The 18359-nt window shown below is 37.6% G+C and overlaps 1 protein-coding gene and 1 long non-coding RNA gene across 10 annotated transcripts in view; one reads left to right on the top strand and one right to left on the bottom strand.

Moving 5' to 3' along the window:
• Window positions 1–4700, bottom strand: part of LOC136266200 (TNF receptor-associated factor 2-like) — a 25959-nt gene extending 21259 nt beyond the window's left edge. Inside the window, exons 1-3 of one of the 4 annotated variants that reach the window (XM_066061202.1) lie at window positions 4609–4700; window positions 4427–4549; window positions 3925–4039 (exon numbers count right to left, since the gene is read on the bottom strand). The gene's annotated coding sequence lies outside the window, so the exon portion shown is untranslated. Of the gene's footprint in view, window positions 1–3924; window positions 4040–4152; window positions 4403–4426; window positions 4550–4608 lie in introns of those variants that run through there. The other 3 variants (XM_066061204.1, XM_066061201.1, XM_066061203.1) reach the window with 3 other exon arrangements.
• Window positions 4232–18359, top strand: LOC136266202 (uncharacterized). 6 transcript variants are annotated; one of them, XR_010705939.1, is made up of 12 exons: window positions 4232–4311; window positions 10744–10888; window positions 11589–11697; window positions 11759–11846; window positions 13208–13321; window positions 13373–13455; window positions 14832–14909; window positions 15322–15438; window positions 15747–15811; window positions 16784–16921; window positions 18049–18117; window positions 18176–18359. It is a non-coding gene; the product is annotated as an uncharacterized lncRNA (long non-coding RNA). The 6 variants fall into 6 exon arrangements; XR_010705942.1 differs by having other exon boundaries at window positions 10744–10838; window positions 15322–15402; window positions 18176–18358; XR_010705940.1 differs by having other exon boundaries at window positions 10744–10838; window positions 11657–11697; window positions 18176–18357.

Raw genomic sequence — 18359 nt, 5'->3', positions numbered from 1 at the left:
CTCGGTCAGTACCTTGTTCATAGTTTGGCTACCTTGATCAGTATTTATCACCTTGATGTTGAAGAATGTCCACTTGAAAAAATGAATCAAGTTGATACCCTCCAGATGGTTGCTCAACTGGCAATAAGGGTAACTGAGTGTGTGTGCTACCAGTGTTCCAGCTGAATGGGTTTTAATTGTGGAGGAATATTATATCTGACAAAAGGTCATGCTTTAAACCAGACAATGTGGACAGTTTAGTGTTTCTAGCACTTACTGTAATATGAAAGACTGAGATTGCTTGAGTAACATGACATACAGACTACAGAATGAAAATGGCCGAACAGTTGTTTTGAAGTCCACAAAAAACAATTATTCGAAAGGGTGGGTACCTGTAACCAGAGTAACGGCTACAGCTAGATGCACTTAGAATAGTTTGCAGAACACACAGAAGAGTACTATATACAGTATTAGCAATAACCATTAAAAATGAAAATAATTCTGCTCCCCAAGAATAAGGAATCACTACTCGACGATTCATGACAGCAAACGTTACTAGTTAGCTGGCTCCTCGACAGGCTCCACTAAATTAAAGACCAAGTTGTTCAACAGTCAGTGATGCACATAATGGTGGAGCAATATATACAAAGACATGTACACCAAGTACCATATATGTTCCGTTCCAAAAATGGATGGAAATGGTGGACCTATTATCATCCACTTTTGGAAGGTTTTTAATATTACTCCAAAAGTGGATTGAAATGACGCATTCCCCTATATAGTGACCAAAATGAGTAATAATGATCCATATTTGGATTGTTTTAGCCTTCCACTTTTGGATGATTATTCTATCATAAAACAATCATCCATATCTGGATTGTTCTAGCCTTCCACTTTTGGATGATTCTTTTCTCTTAAAACAATCATCTATAACTGGATGGTTTTAGTCTTCCAATTTTGGATGATTCTTTCATCATAAAACAATCATCCACATCTGGATTGTTTTAGCCTTCCACTTTTGGATGATTCTTTTCTCGTAAATCAATCATCCATACCTGGATGATTTTAGTCTTCCTGTTTTGGATGATTCTTTCATCGTAGAACAATCATCCATATCTGGATTGTTCTAGTCCCCCCTTCCCCTTATCAACCCAAAAGTAGACATACAGAGGTCACCAAAACTTTTCTTCAAAATTTGTCTTATACTCATGCTTCGCATGAAAAGGTAGCTTCACAAAAGACTCTAAATGCTGCTGATACTATCATTTTCTAGCTTCACAAACAAGAAAAACATTTAATTTAGTGGGGATAAAAGTTTAAACAAGTAGAATAGGGATTGGACATATGATTTAAAAAAAAAACAGAGTAATCAAGAAGTACTCATATAGTACAGTAGTACTATAGGGATCATGGAGGCTAGGGATTTCTTTCCCCAAAATATCACCCAAAACCCTTAATATTTAGTTTCTGACATCTAGGCAGTATTGGTTAGGCATAGGCAAGCTCAAAAATGTCTTCAGATCGCTGCTTTGCCAGATTGCTAGATATTAATTATCAAGAATGCTTTCTTTGTCCCCAATGTGAACATACACCTAAAACCATTGTGTGTGATGGCACCCTCATTGGTTTTCGCAAAGACTTTCTGAGTAGGCTTTCTGTGCAGGAAACTAAATCCACTGACAGTATTCAGTGTGTGACAGTTAGACATTCAGAAAGAGTGTTACTGAAAACGGTAAAGTCACGAGAATTACTATTACAGTACTCGGGTTATACAAAGGACAGAAAGTGTGTGAAATCTCCCAAGCATCTTACTCTACCACAGTTTAACTCGATGATGAAATTGATGAGAGCCGAAGGGGCTAGTGCGCTTGCCGGTGTCATTGATCAACTCTATAAAGAAACTGGAACAACAGTAGCACCTCATGCTTACAGAGAATTTTTTTCTGAGTTGGCTCGCAACACGGCCATATGTGGCATGATTCAGATAGCAGGCAAGGCTGATGTCATTGAAGTAATTGATAAGGTGATTTCAGGAATTGACGTTAGACAGGCAGGTCAAAAAAAAGAGTTTGCACTTTTGCAAAAGAGTGCACCTGTTATCGCAGTTTTCCTGAATAAGCTAACGTTGGCAGAGCCCATCCCTTTAAGTGTATGTAATCTTTTCAAGCTGTTAAGAGATTTGTGCTTAGCACCATACAATGTTTCAGTACCTAATAATTTTTTGTCTCCACCGGATGAAGACTACTTTTCTTGTTTTCCCAGCCTACCACTGGTGCGAAGGGTACGAAATTATGCAGCAGACTTGAAATTACACAAGGAAGATCGAGACTCCTGCAGAAAGTTTTCCTCAAGTCATCCTGTCTTAACACCAGGAATCTTTACACTCTTTTGTAGCCATGGTGTATGTTATGGTTTTCAAATATTAAAACAGCATGAGTCTCCACGTCATCCATTTGAGTTAATATTAACAAGATTTCACAGCATGCCCGAGTACATAATTTACGACAACAGTTGTAAGCTTCATCAATACGTGCTGAACCGTGAGCCAGTGATGTTTCAAAACACTACATTTTTGGTGGATAGATTTCATTGGAGAGGACACACCGGCTGTTCAAGTGGATATAACATGGACATTTATCAGCAAGAGTATCTAGCATCCCTTAATTCCCAAATCAATGAACAAGCAAATGCTGGATTGCAAAAGATCAAAGGCCACATTGCATATATGAAGGCTCCAATTTCAAATTTCATATCAAACTGTTTTTGGCATGCAAGAATTTAAAGATTTGTAGGAAATTTCAGTAATTGTATAAGTGTATAATTTATGTGTATATGTGCACTACTACTAACGATAATCTTTTGCATTTTGTTAAGAGAATCTGTTTGCACGCTGGTACTGTGTAGTCCCACACGTACAAAAAGAATTTAGATCTACACATAAACAGACAAGCTGTAAAAAACTAAGGAGAATTTATATCCACACAAAAACAGCGAAATTTATATCCACGCAAAAACAGTGAAATTACAGACGTTTTATAAAATAAGTTGCATGAAAAAGTTGTGAAATCCAAATCGATGGTCACACAAGTTTCAGTGTCACAACTGTCATTTCAAAATAATATTTTATGAATATTTGCCATTACAGCTACTTTTGCCGGCATGAATGACAATAGCTGCAACATTTCTAAGCCGGTGCTAGCAAATTTACTATAGGTATCCGAATTTGGATGATTGTTTCATGATAAAAGAATCACCCAAAAGAGGAAGACTAAAAGACTCCAAATATGGATGATTGTTTCATGATAAAAGAATCACCCAAAAGAGGAAGACTAAAAGACTCCAAATATGGATGATTGTTTCATGATAACAGAATCATCCAAAAGTGGAAGACTAGAACAATCCAAATATGGATGATTGTTTCATGATAACAGAATCATCCAAAAGTGGAAGACTAAAAGACTCCAAATATGGATGATTATTACTCATTTTAGTCACTATATAGGAAAAATGTGTCATTTCCATCCACTTTTGGAGTAATATTTCCTCTGCGTAATAACCTTCCAAAAGTGGATGATAATAGGTCCACCATTTCCTTCCATTTTTGGAACGGAACATACCTCCCAAGTACTGCAGTGTGTCTTTTGTGTTATATCATGTACAAAATTTCTTGAGGGCACACAGGTAACTAAGAAGTGAACACGTGTAGGTGACCAAGTGATAAACCTCTATAAATGAGCTGTACTATAGTCTAAATTTTTCCAGCCAGTACAATTTTGCCACCACAAGGGGTTAAATCGATTTTGTGTTGAACAAATTGTTTAACAGTGAGAGCTATGTGGAACAACCCCAGAAGGTGTGAGTGTTGATTACTTTAACACATTTCATGCTGGATACACAGGCTTTGCCTCTTCAAATCATAATAATAAAACACCAAAGTCATCGTACCTTACTGTCACTGTGTCCTTTCTGTTCTCAAGGCTGATAGTCTACTCAACATCCTAGATTTATTCATTATCAACTTTATAGTAAGGAACTGGAGGGTGAATATAGAAGGCAGAACCTGTATGAAATACACTGGATAAACCTCGGGATAAACACACATGCAATATTATAATAATCAGAAAATCCATAAGTTCCTGTAAAAGCCCCTATTCTATGCATCACTAAACGTACCTCATTGATAGCAACGACTAGGCTTGCCGTTGGGCACGCGAGACTAAGTAACATGACTGGGACCTCTGCTCAGTGTCTATTTTTCTATTTAATGCGCAGCAGTGTCTTTTAATTTCGCAATCATTTTGAAAGAAACGATATGACGAAGTCTTTATTGAGGTATTGTATACGTTGTACCAAGTGAACTGCATCAAGTGGTGTACTTTAGAAAATAATTGTTTGATGTGATTTATAAATCTATGCTTTATATGTATACAATTAAAACTCGTTCTACCTGTTAAGCTCCTACCATAGATTATCGAGAGAATCTATGCTCCTGCTCCCCCATGGTTGGAATTTGATAAAGCAAATGTCCCACTGGAAGCTCCCCTGCTGGAATACTGCTGCTACCTGTAAACTGATTACAATTAGGTACAAATAGAGCTCGAAATAGAGAAGATGGCAAATGCCCCATACTTGGGAAGTTAAGTAATCATTCTTCCAACGATGGTCTCGTCCTCCAGACCCATTCTCCGGGGTGGGCGCTTATCGATTGGAAATTATAAATGCCCCCCCCCCCCCCCCTCCCCCCCCCGAAGAACAAGACTTGTATCTTAGCTCTAGTGTGCCAGAGTGAGTGGATCCAGATTGCCAATCTCTGATGATACATAAGTTAGAGGCCAATTATTAAGATGAGCCTCTATCTCTACTGCCATATAGTCTGTAGGGTGGGGAGGCTGACCAAATGCCCGTCCCTAAACCTTCTTGATTGTAGCTTTTGTGAGGCCGATAAGGCATTCCCAAAAGCCTCCATACCAAGGTGGGAATTTTTGAACTGCCAAAGTACACCTTGTCTGCATAAGGCCTCCTTAACAGATATAGATCTGAGCAGTTTCTTAAGCTCTGATATGTTGAGGCATTATCAGATACATATCATGGTACAAGGTAGAGTGATATTGCAACTAACAAATCTCCTGAATGCCTGGAGAAAACTTGAATCCACCCCTACTTCTAAATATACAGCCATTGTCACAGCACAAGTGAAGAGGCAAATGTATACCTTATTCTCCCTTCCATTACCCTTCGCATACAAAGCTCCAGTGAAATCACCTCCAGTATTTGTAAAGGATGGAGATTCATGATCATGATCATTTACCCTTGTAATGGTGGGGGATCTGGCTCCTGTAGGGTGCTCCCGAATGCTTCCTGCAAATGACACAACAACCTTCTTAATGGAGTGTCTTACTGCAGATATCCAACAGGTTTGTCTTATAGCAGTGATAGTGCTGTTTATTCCAGCATAATATTGTTTTGGCATGACTATCTTGAACTATGAGAGTGGTAAATGGATGATGTTGAGATAGCAGGTGGGAAACTTTATTAGCTCAGCGGCTGGAGTATTGTGGGTTCTGCTGCCATAACAAATAAAACTGCTGTTGTCTTGAAACAAACGTACACTGTAGCTGACAAACCTAAGGCAGATGGTTGCTGATTTTGAAGTAAGGTTGATAATTTCCTTGCTAAAATTTTGCTGTTGACATATAGATGCTAACTTGACTTGTTTAGGTGATAATAGACCTGACCTTGACAATAAAGGCTTCACATTAGGGACAAAGCACAAAACATAGGTTGTATAAACAGATTGAAATGATATGCCTGAAAATCACTTTCTCAATCTTTTGGGTTTGACAACCATAGAAACCTAGTACAATCTCTGCAACTTCATCCAGTACAGTTGCACATGCAGAAATGCTTTTTCGATGTCAGTTGACATAGACCAATCGCATGACAATGAAAGCATAACATAATGGCACGAATGTCATTCTGTTGTGGTGGTCCAACCATTGAAGCATTCAGACTGGCAACAGCTGTAGTCATAAAGGGAGTTATTGAAGAAGCCTTATGAACCACATAATATTGAATATTTTCCACTAATACCAAGAGTTCATAATATAAAAGGAGAACAGAAGTAGGTACCTGCTCAACAAATTCTCATTTGTTTTGTTCAGCTATAATGTTTCCAGGTGTTTGTTTGAGCCTACGTGCCAATGATCTGGTCCTTCTTTCAGTAATGGCATAATTATTGGAAACTAGCTTAGTTTCCAGGCAAACTTTACTGTGTCCTTTCTCATATTATAGAGTAAGGTTCATGTGACCTTCAGTTGTCTCTGTACTCCAGAAACTCACCTCATCTTCCCATGTCTTGAATGCTAACGTGGTATCACTTAGTAGCACACAAGATTGACTTATAGATATACCTGCTCTGGCAAACACCTTGGTTGATCTTTTTTTAAGAATTGGACAAAGAAAGCCACACCAGAGGTTTACCATCTCTTGGGAAAACTCAATAAACATATGGAGACCTATTAATACCTATTGTCCTAGGGATGATGCCAGAGGAATTTACACAAAATTTAGCAAGGGACGTTTGACAAACAGGAATGGGTCCTGAAAGGAGATAACCAAATGCTTGGATTACACAGTTGTTGGGCCATCACCTCAAATGATATGATCCCCAATGAGGTTCCAATAATGATCAGCATCAATTAACAATGATATTTCAATATGCTCGTCTCCTGATTTGAATGTGCCAACATTAGGCCTTGTTGAATGATGTACCTTACGAGACCACATAGCAAACTCTCCATCCATTAGCCGTTAACTCTATTTATTGAAGCCAGATTGGGCCAAACACTCCATGGTCTCAAGGAGTCCCTATAGGATACATAGTTCTAGTGGTCTCTCCTCATCTGATAGTGTAGCTACCCTTAGGGCATGTTGTACATGTTCACATTTTGTCATATGTTCACAACCACAAAAATGACCCTAATCCCAAGGGAACATTGTTATAGGTGTGATAATATGTCAGGACACACATGATAGTGGTTTGTGTTTACACTACCTCCAACAACTGAAACTCCAATCCACATCCTAAACTGTTCCCATTGGCTAGATCACACACCACACACTCTTTGTTATACTAGTAAACAACTTTTCACTAATTCCATTGGCTCTTTGTAAACTGTCACTATGGATACCATGTTTTTCCTTTTCTATCTTATGGTATGTTCTGATTGGGTTTTTTTGTCCTATAGCCCACAAGAATTACATAATTATGATTGTCAGTAGTTTTTAAAGACTGCCTAGTTGATGTTATTTGAACATGAAAGGATTGTTATTTTATCCAATGAGATTACTTCATGTCATCATGTTCCTTTCTAAGTGTCTAGATTATACAGGTGTCCTTAAATGTCCAGGTTCGGGACCAACCAATAGTTTCCAAACATTTTGGTCCCAGAGATCTTTTTTTCCTTGTACAATAGGACAATCTGTTTATTGCAACTGATCCAAATATTCCAGGTCCAAAAATGTCCATTATATACAGGTGTCCAGTTAATACGGTTTTCAGTGGTGTGTTCTATTAAGAATGTGGCCTTAATTGAATAGTCACTTGGTCACACTGAGAGGTGACAGCTGTCACATCACTAATCATATTATACACACCTCAAGGGAATTGTAAACATTCATCGTCAGTTGTCATGGCGATTATCACACTATGATAACATTTGGTTAAATAATGACATTTCACACTATGTAATGTGTGTAACCTGTTAATGTGGACACTTGAGGACACCTACATAATCCAGACACTTGTATCCCTTAGAACAGTCATTGACTAGGTAGAGAGTACTAAGGATTAACAGCTTTGTTGTCAAGCTAACTATTCTGAGGTTGTTAAGTGGTGTTGATGTGTACAAATGCTTGATGATGGTGTGAAGCCATTGGTGTAGCCATATAGTTGACTTCTAGTATTTTATGGTTTTTAAAAATTTTTGACCAGTGGTGACTAATTATAGCATTCTGGGAAGTTAAAATCTGTTTACCATCTTAGCTAAACCTGTTTATAGTTTGTATAACCATACTTTTAAAAACTCTAGGTGAAATTATGCATGCTACACACAAAAGGAAAGGTACGCAATTTTTAATCAAGTGGGGAAACAAGTCTAAACCTATACTCCATCTTATTCAACTGCTCATGGAAAGTATGGATACATACTTTTGTTTTGTTTCTGTAGCTGTATGTGTGTCACGTATGTTTGTTTATGATGCAGTAACGAAACAAGATTGTTGTAGTTTATTAATGTAAAATGCCTTCATTCATGTATACACAGTAAATACAGGGTTATTAAAATTATACAGTGAAACCTGTCTATTCCGGTCATCATAGGGACAAATTTTCTGACCTCATTACGGAGGTGGCTGCATTAAACAGGTCACTTTGTACACAGTTGGCACATGTGGGGATTTTTATAATGGCCAGTTTAGACAGGTGACCTCTTTATGCAGTGACCTGATTAGACAGGCTTCACTGTATTACAGCACAGTTCAGTGGGAAAATGCCATAAAAATATAAACATAGTATCCATGGTGACAGTCCACAAAGAGATTGATACAGTTTCCCTGTATCTTGGTTGATTTGCCAATTGATGGTAAACATTTTTAGCTGACTAATGCAAACAAAAGTTATGGCTGTGAGCAACTATAACTGTAGTTTATTTTCTGTTTAGTTACTGTACAAGTTTTCAAATACTATAATGCCACTGTAGTAAAGTGTGTAGGCTGAAACTTTGGTAATCCATGGCCAAGAGTTAACAATAGTGGAGTGTCCAACACGTCTCTAAAAATGAGCCTGAGTAGATAATGTTGAGAACAAAAGGGAATTCAGAAATTATGAACTAGAGGGGTCGGTGACATTTTGATCAAGCAAATTTGCTGTACAAATTTAATAGCAAGCTTACAAAATTGATTTGTCTTACAAACTTGGCTGATCTCTTATTGTAGTACTGATGTATGTATACAACAGGTAACGTAGTGTAGGCCAAGTGAGCTAGCCTTTAGTACTTTGTTGAAAATGCTTTGTGTTTACACAGTTGTAGGGATAACTGTCATGAGTTGAATAGGAAATGCTGTAAGTGTTACGTAGTAAACAATTGTGTGACTGGTTGTGATTGGAATTTCATGTCAGCCACAATAGTCACAATACAAGTCTAGTACACTAATCTATTTCGAGATATACAATAAAACGTCTCTTAGTACCACCTGTTTGTAAAGGTTGCCTTTCTATAAAGCACTGAATAAGATACTTGGAATACTTCATCTAGCTACTTATTTAGTAAATTGTAGTGGTACCTACCTAAGTAGGTCACTTTCAGGCGAAGAACTAAGAAACAACCTTAATACGTAGGTCAGTAGCCAGTGGATTAGTATATAAAGTCTTTGCACAGGGACTTTACATTATAGAAATGTAACGCAAGATACTCTAATAGGGCAGTCAACCACTCTAATAGAACAATCACTCTACTAAAGCATTTACATTTTCATTTAAAAGCTGTATGTAACTACTAAGTTTATTTACAAAGCATAATGAAATTAGAATACAGCATATGAAACAAAGTTTTGGGGGTAAGCTCCCCAGAGCACTATGAATAACATCCATGCTTCAACTCCATGTAATGTGTAAAATTAATTCCATTGTCTTTAGACTGCTCCACTGCCCCTGCTGAGAGAGTGCTCAGGTTTTCCCATCCATATTCACTGTGACATTCCAATACATTTAGACACAGACGGTATAACTACAGTAGCAGTAGAGATACTTTTGCTAGATATCATCGAGATAGCTGGCCTTGAGCTTGAATCTGCTACAAATTGTATTATTTTTTACTGACTGAACTGTAGTTTCAGCATGCTTTGCACACCCTGATGCCTGATGTAATCCTGCATCATACCATGCAAAAAGGTCCACCTTTTCTTCTAAAAGAACCTACAGTACCCAGGTAAAAGTCTGACTACTGCCCTGAGAAAGGAGTATAAAGTAAAAACCAAACATTTTAAACACGTAAATTCAAGATACTCTAATAGAAAAGTCATTAAGAAGATTGAATAGAATTGTTCAAGGTTCAAACCTGGACCTCCACTTTTGTATGCCCAAAGCCTTTTAGTAGAGCGGCTATGCAAAAAAATTGTTCACTTTTTCATAAAAGCATGGTACAAAATTTGCTTAATTCATACTATTTCATATTAGATACGGCGCCATTAAAATTACCAATCATATCACGCTCAAAAAAACGTGACAAGCAAAATGTATTATTGGAGAAGCCATAAAAGTGCACCTTAGAGGATTTTGGGATATTTTTAGCAGGTCAAGCTGTGCTAAAAATGAACCGAATTTATATCCATACGTTGTTAAATGCTCCAGCTCAACGTGTACATACTATACACTTCATTGATCTATTCAAGAACATTCTGTGTACACTGTATTAGGAGTGCTCAGAAAAAAAAAATGGTCAGATTTACATGATCAAGATACTCTAATAGAGCAGTCAACCTCACTGCGATTTGTTGTCAGACCTGCTTGCTATACCTCTTATGTAAATCAGAAAAATTTTCACTTTAGATAATTAGTTGTAAAATAAATTCAATGTGTTATGTTTTCATGGACAGCCCAAGCCACAATTTACCAGTGTGTTGTATCAAATGTACAACTTAATTATACAACTAAGTAATATTGTATGTACAACTTGTATGCAGTGTATAATATTTACCTGTTGCTAGGATATACAGCACTACTTGATGTCAGTTGCCAGCTTATCACACAGTGATTATGAGTAGTGTGGCATCCATTCTGATTGGCTGTATTTATGGATGGGGTGAGTTTGAATTGTGTGTCTACTATAAGAGCACCCTAATGGAACCTGAAGTAATGAGTGTATGTGTGTTCTATTCTGACTATAAGATACAGTGTAATAGAATAGTGGACACCTATCTTAACAAACTCCCAAATTTAGTTCTTTGTTGTAGTAGAAATGGGTCAAGCACTCTTGGTCCAATGTAGAGATGTTCCAGTGACCTCTCTGTGTACAGTACGTATGGGTCTAGTGGGTCTCCCTTGTCCGATAGTGTTAACACTACCATTAGGGGGTGTATTGTGCATGGTTACATTTTCGTCATACATTAACAGACACAAACATGATGCTAATCCCTGTATTTGTTATCAGAACATCTGGCTTGTGTTTACACTACCTCCAACAACCGAAATGCCAAGCCACATCCTAGACTCTTCCCTTTGGGTAGATCGCACCACACAGATATTTTACACTCTTTGTTATACTAGTAAACAACTTCCTCTCATTTCATTGGCCCTTTGTGGACTGTTACCATGGATACTATGTTGTTATTTTTATGGCATTGGGTGTTCTGATTGGCTACAGGTTTTTTGTTGACCCATGCATAAATATGATTGACAGTCAGTAGTTTTTATGAACTGCTTAATTTGGACAGGACGTGATTGTTATTTCAGCCAAATAGATTGCTTCATGTTGTGTTCCTTTTGAGTTTCAGTTTATGTTCACAGTTTTCACTTGAATACCAAATATGGTACAACCTCTTTTTTCTGCCAGGCAACAATGAAGCCATCAAAAGAATTAATAACAAGTTGGATTTATGCTCTGTGTGTGTGTCGCATTAGAGTATTCAAGATTGATACTGTGAACATGACATCCAGTGATAGTGAGTATATTGTATCACAATGTGCAACTTTTATGTGGTGTGTGATGTTGCCTATTGCTAGGATAAGCAGTACAGCGCTATTTGCCAGCTTATCACATAGTGATTATGGTTGGTGTGTCAACCATTCTGATTGGCTGTATTTGTGGAGGGTGAGTTTGAACTGTGTGTCTACTATAAGAGCAGCTGAATCAATGAGTGTATGTGTGACTATAAGATACAGTGTAATAGAATAGTGGACACCTAAACTTCCAAATTAAAGACACAAATAGAAAACACTTCCATAATAAGACAAGCTGCCCAGGTCCAGTAATGGATTTTTTCTTCTTTCACCTACTTTTCAAACATACTTTGTGAAGTTGATATAAATATCTTAGGCCTTCTGGTATACAGGCTCTGCCTTTACCCAGTACTTTAATCAATCGTAATCATAATCATAATAAAGCAGTCCCAACATGGTTAGGCTTCATTTGTGTATACCTCAGAAGGAGAACAACTTCTTTGTTGCAGTAAAAATGGGTCAAACATTCTTGGTCCAATATAGAGATGTTCAAGTAGTTCTAACTGGTCTCCCTGTGTACAGTAGGTCTAGTGGGTCTCCCTTGTCCGATAGTGTAAACACTACGCTTAGGGGATGTATTGTACATTTCATCACATGTTAACTGACACAAATATGGCGTTAATCCCTGTGATTGTTGTCAGAACATCTGGCTTGTGTTTACACTACCTCCAACAACCGAAATGCCAAGCCACATCCTAAACTGTTCCCATTGGCTAAAATTACACCACACAGACATGTTACACTTGTTATACCAGTAAACAACTTTCTTCTCATTTCATTGGCTCTTTATGGACTGTCACCATGGATATTATGTTTTTTTTCCTTTTATGTCATGGGGTGTTATGATTGGCTACAGATTTTTTGTTATCCCATTACCCATGAGAATTGCATAAATATGATTGACAGTCAATAGTTTTTATGAACTGCCTAATTTGAACAGGATATGATTGTTATTTCAGCCAAATAGATTGCTTCATGTTATGTTCCTTTTAAGTTTCAGTTTATGTTCACAGTTTTCACTTGAATACCAAATATGGTACGAGCTCACTTAGTGGCCACCTCTTAGTAAGGCCACCTCTTTATAGTGGTCATCTCTGTGTCCAACAGTACCACTTAAATGCAACATTGTCTCATACAAATGCGAGCGCAATTAAATACTTGCTAATTAAAGGGTGTGGCACCCATTTCATTTGCAAGTGTTTATTCCAAACAAAACAGGAGGAATAGTTGTGAACAAAATGGGTGCCACACTCTTTAATTAGTATGTTATTTAATTGCTTTGCTCTCATGCGAGACAACATTGCATTTGAGCGGTACATACTGTAGATAACCAAGTTAGCAATAGTTCTTTACATTTGTTAACATTAATTTGTCAAGCCTCAAACACTTAATTAAATTGGTAGCAAGGATTTTACCATTAAACTGTAACAGACCATTTGTTGTTTCCACCAGACAACAATGAAGCCATCAACAGATTCTGTGTGTGTCACATTTAAGTATATTCAAGATTGATGCTATGAACATGGTAGCATTCAGAAATATGCTAGCATTCAGAAATATGCTATAGTGAGTATATTGTACAACTTGTACGTGGTGTGTAATGTTGCTTATTGCTAGGATATGCAGCTCTATTTGCCAGCTTATCACATAGTGATTGTGGTTGGTGTATCAACCATTCTGATTGGCTGTATTTGTGGAGGGTGAGTTTGAATTGTGTGTCTACTATAAGAGCACCTGAAGCAATGAGTGTATGTGTGTTCTATTTCGACTATAAGATACAGTAGTAATAGAATAATAGACACCTATCTCCCAACTTAAGGAGACAATAGTAATTTTTTATTGTAGTAAAAATGGGTCAAAGACTCTTGGTCCAATATAGAGATGTTCCAGTAGTTCTAACAGGTTTCCCTGTGTACACTACGTATAGGTCTAGTGGGTCTCCCTTGTCCAATAGTATAAACACTACCCTTAGGGGGAGTATTGTGCATGGTCACATTTTCATCACATGTTAACAGACACAAATATGACGCTAATCCCTGTGATTGTTGGCAGAACATCTGGCTTGTGTTTACACTACCTCCAACAACCGAAATGCCAAGCCGCATCCTAAACTGTTCCCATTGGCTAAAATCACACCACACAGATATGTTACACTTATTATACTAATGAACAGCTTTCCTATCATTTTATTAGCTCTTTGTGAACTGTCACCATTGATACCATGTTTTTTTCTTTTATGTCATAGTGTGTTCTGATTGGCTACAGATTTTTTTGTCGTCTCATTACCCAAGTGCATAAATATGATTGACAAAGTCATCAGTTTTTATGAACTGCCTACTTGAATAGTAGGGCTGTACCGATACCGATATTATATTGATATCGGTACCGATATTACGAGTATCGGTATTGGTCAATTGCAGATACTTCACTTGAGTACTATAAGTACTATTAAAAGCACCTGGTGTGTACAAGTGACTTGGTAGGCAAGTGGTAAGATTCTGGATTACTCTCATTTGCCCTAGGTTCAATTCTCCAAAAGGATATACCTTTAAAGTATCAGTTGAATATTTACTATTGGTTTATTAGAAAATGTGTATCAGAAATAGACATTAAATATCGGATATCGGTATATACCACATGTACCAATGTATTTAGAGTCCAGTTCCTGTGCAAATCTTTTTCTGTAGTGCATAAATTCCATGTTGCAAAAGACAGTTTCACTTAGTGAAATCTATGTTATTATTGGCCATGTAGCCACATAGCCTTGCACCGATGACAAACCTCTGGCATTTCTTCTTTTGTATAGCTGCACCTCGTGTTCATGATCATGTTTGTCTGATCAACTATAAGAAATGAGTATTCGCTTACATAGTATGTGTTTAACAACCAGACTCTATGCTACCTCTTTAAAGAAAACTTTCCCAAGGATATCATCTTAGAGGGTCCCAGGAACACTTTAAGTGCGATCAGGCCAGCATAGAAATATCAAGTACATATAACAGCAATGTATTGAAATAAACATTCGTAGCTACATATAGTATGTATGTAAACTTCACATTCCTGTATTCCTAAACAGTATACTACTAAACTTATTAAGATGTTAAAAAGATGAGATACAGTGGATGTGAGAAGGTCACAGAACATCTGTGTAGTGGTATGTGCATGCATGTGTGTGTGTGTGTGTGTGTGTGTGTGTGTGTGTGTGTGTGTGTGTGTGTGTGTGTGTGTGTGTGTGTGTGTGTGTGTGTGTGTGTGTGTGTGTGTGTGTGTGTGTGTGTGTGTGTGTGTGTGTGTGTGTGTGTGTGTGTGTGTGTGTGTGTGTGTGTGTGTGTGTGTGTGTGTGTGTGTGTGTGTGTGTGTGTGTGTGTGTGTGTGTGTGTGTGTGTGTGTGTGTGTGTGTGTGTGTGTGTGTGTGTGTGTGTGTGTGTGTGATATAAAAACCAGACGACACTACGGTGTACTTACTGTGACAATGCGAGGAGTACTGGCTTAAGATTATGATTGTGGCTTTAGTGTGTTTTTGGATAATTGTATGGGTGTGTACTATCTTAAAAATGTAATAACAGATGCAGCTTTGCGACGGTACTTAGCAAGTACCAGAAGCCCATAAGCACCCCAAGGAGCAAAGCAGTGTTTCAAGCGAATCGGTGTACACATATCAATGTTTGTGCCTTGCGGCCCCTGTAAGTATGACTGTGAAAATCAGTGTTTCTGTTATTAGATATAGCTATTTAACGTATGTATGTCAGTGTGTATAACTGTTGGCCAGTTGTATAATTCTTACTGTGTATGTTTCAATATTAAAAAGCTATTTTCCTAACATAGCCACCCAGTTAATAAAAAATCAGGAGTTTTGTCCCTATTTTGAGTAGGCGTGTCAGAGGTGCTAGCTATGTAAGTTTGAACTCCGTCTAATTTAGCTTTATCCTTTTTGTATTATGCAATTTAGTTTTTTTATCCATTTTGTATTATGCAATGATTTGACATACAGAAACAACTGCTACCATGCGTTGGACATGATGGATCTATGATTGCATCAAGCACCAAAATTCTTAAGTGAGTTATGTCAATAGTTGCATGCATGTGATGTGTTATATACCTTGATGAGTCATACTGTATAGAGGAAAACTTTGGCAGGGGTAAACTCAGGCAAATAGCAAGCTAAATTACATTTAGCGAAATAAAGTTTGGCAAATTTAAGCTCAATATGTTTAGCTATAAAGATGCTAATCTGAGGTGCTGCGAGTAATTTGCAGGTTAAACGCTGTAGCAAATCACCAAATACACCAAAGTTTTTCCCTGCCAAAGTTTCCCTCTGTACAGTGTTTGCTGGGGAGCAGGGTCATGTTTATATGTGTAGACGCATACACTAGAATGCTTGTCTGACAGTGTCCGTAGCAACTGCTTAGCAACTTTAAAAGGGAGTAGACAGCACAATCACCATTACAGACATTGTAAAATATGCTGCAAGCAGTCATTTTATAATGCTATACTGTAGTATATACATACAATCTATAGTATTGAATTGTAGTTGAACAAAACTATTTTGTAATCACACATATGTACTTCTGTAAAGAATTGCAGTGTGGGTGGGTACGTGCGTGTGTGGGTGTGTCAGTGTGTGTGTGTGTCAGTGTCAGTGTGTGTGTCAGTGTCAGTGTGTCAGTGTCTGTGTGTGTATTAGAACTGAAAATGTTGATCGACTCCGTGTACGTAGTGGACATCCAATGTTTTGTTCTGTTCAAACACTTGGCTCCCATGCATGTGTAGTATGGATAGAACCCTACACACATTTACATCGAGTTATGTGTCCATTTGTCATATTTTTCACCACTGACTGGATTGTAAAATGTGTTAAAAGCCATTCATGCATGATATGATCTGGTCTTACATACGTGCTTTGTGAACTAAACTATTAAATGTTTTCCTACTGTGTCCACTGCATTTTCTATCTCTGTTAATATTTAGACACTTGTAAATACATTTCTGTGAAGTAATTTTTAACACCACTTTATTTTATTTATTTAGGTAAGACAGCACCAGCCAGTGAATGACTGCTTTTCCCCCCAGCTATGTTCTGGTACAATTTATACCTGGTTTAGCTGGGTGCTGTGAGTGGCTAGGGCAATGGGAGTGAAATTCATGCTCAAAGAAACAACAGTAGCGGTGAGTCCCCCACATTTTGTAAGATGTATTGTGTCACAATAATTTGTGAGCGACTAAGTGATAAAGTGAACATGACATTTTGAATGTCTATTTGCAGTAGGTGTACATCATATCAATGATACGGATTGGCTAACCAACTAGTATTTATATGCCTCCTTTTTGCTACATAGCTACAGTGGAATGTTTCTATTGTGGACACTTTGGTACCCAGAATTTTGAGATAAAACTGTAGAGGAAAGACTGGCCTATTTTTCTATTGTGTCCTTAATTTGGAGAGTTTGTAAGAGTGGTTTTTAGGCAGCAACGTATATTTGATAATCCGTTTAGCTACCTATTTAGGTTGTATCATAGTAAGTGTGTATATACATACAGCTGTATCAGAGTTGAAACTGGGTCACTACTGCTGACCTGGACGACCCACTGATCTGAACTGACCCAGATCTTATCCGGTTTTAAACCAAGGTGTACATCAAGAGCAATAGTTTGGGTGCTCCACTAGCTAGGGTAGGTAAGTTAATTCACGATTGGTTAGTGGTCACGTAAGTGTACAGATGATAAAACACAGGTAGGTGTGGCTTAGTGCATGCCTGCAGACTTCAACAGACCTTTCTGAAAATGAGTGTGGCTCCAGGTATATCTACAGACATTCCCATGCATTCCCTATAACTAGGCATGGTTAAGTATGAAACTGGACTGCAGCAAGGGTGGATTAGAGTATGACGCAGAAATACATTTTATCAGTGGATTAGTGAGTGTGGCTCCACGTAAGCATACAGGCAGCAACGGACATGGCCTTGTGCATACCAACACACCTTACTGATAAATAGATGTGGTTCCATGTATGCCTACTACAGACGATAAAGCACAATCCCAATAAGTGGGCATGGCTGGCAAATCAACACATACGTACACTTCCACAATGTCAAGCCATATAAGTGGGTCAGACCTGGTTCACCCCGACAAAATGTGGCCTGACCCAGTTTCAACCCTGAAATTTATTGTGACCTGGAAATATTTTCTTAGTAACGGTCATGGCAACAGTTGCTAAGCGATTGTTGTTAGTGATCACCAATCCATATCATTTTATCAATTGTGCTGTTATTTGAATTATTTCCATTACCTTACAGTTGTGTATGTCAGTAACAAACTGATTGTGATACTTGAAGCTTGCAGAAGTTATCGATGAATTATTATTGGTAAGTTGATACAATTACACTGACTTTGGTATATTGTGATTGTATGTATATTCTGTAGGAAGAGACTAGCATACTCAATTAAAATAAAGAACAATGTCTCATTTTACAACACTTGTACCATCATTTATTAAATTTTCATCATGTATGTAAAATTGTCAGATATATATATATATAATTTTTAGCTCACTAAGGTTAACAGATGTGCGTATGTGTCTGTTTTCACTTTTTATCTAGTAGTAGAC

Source organism: Dysidea avara, chromosome 9 (assembly GCF_963678975.1).
Source record: "Dysidea avara chromosome 9, odDysAvar1.4, whole genome shotgun sequence".
NCBI lineage: Eukaryota > Metazoa > Porifera > Demospongiae > Dictyoceratida > Dysideidae > Dysidea > Dysidea avara.
This window is presented reverse-complemented; position numbering and strand designations above follow the sequence as displayed.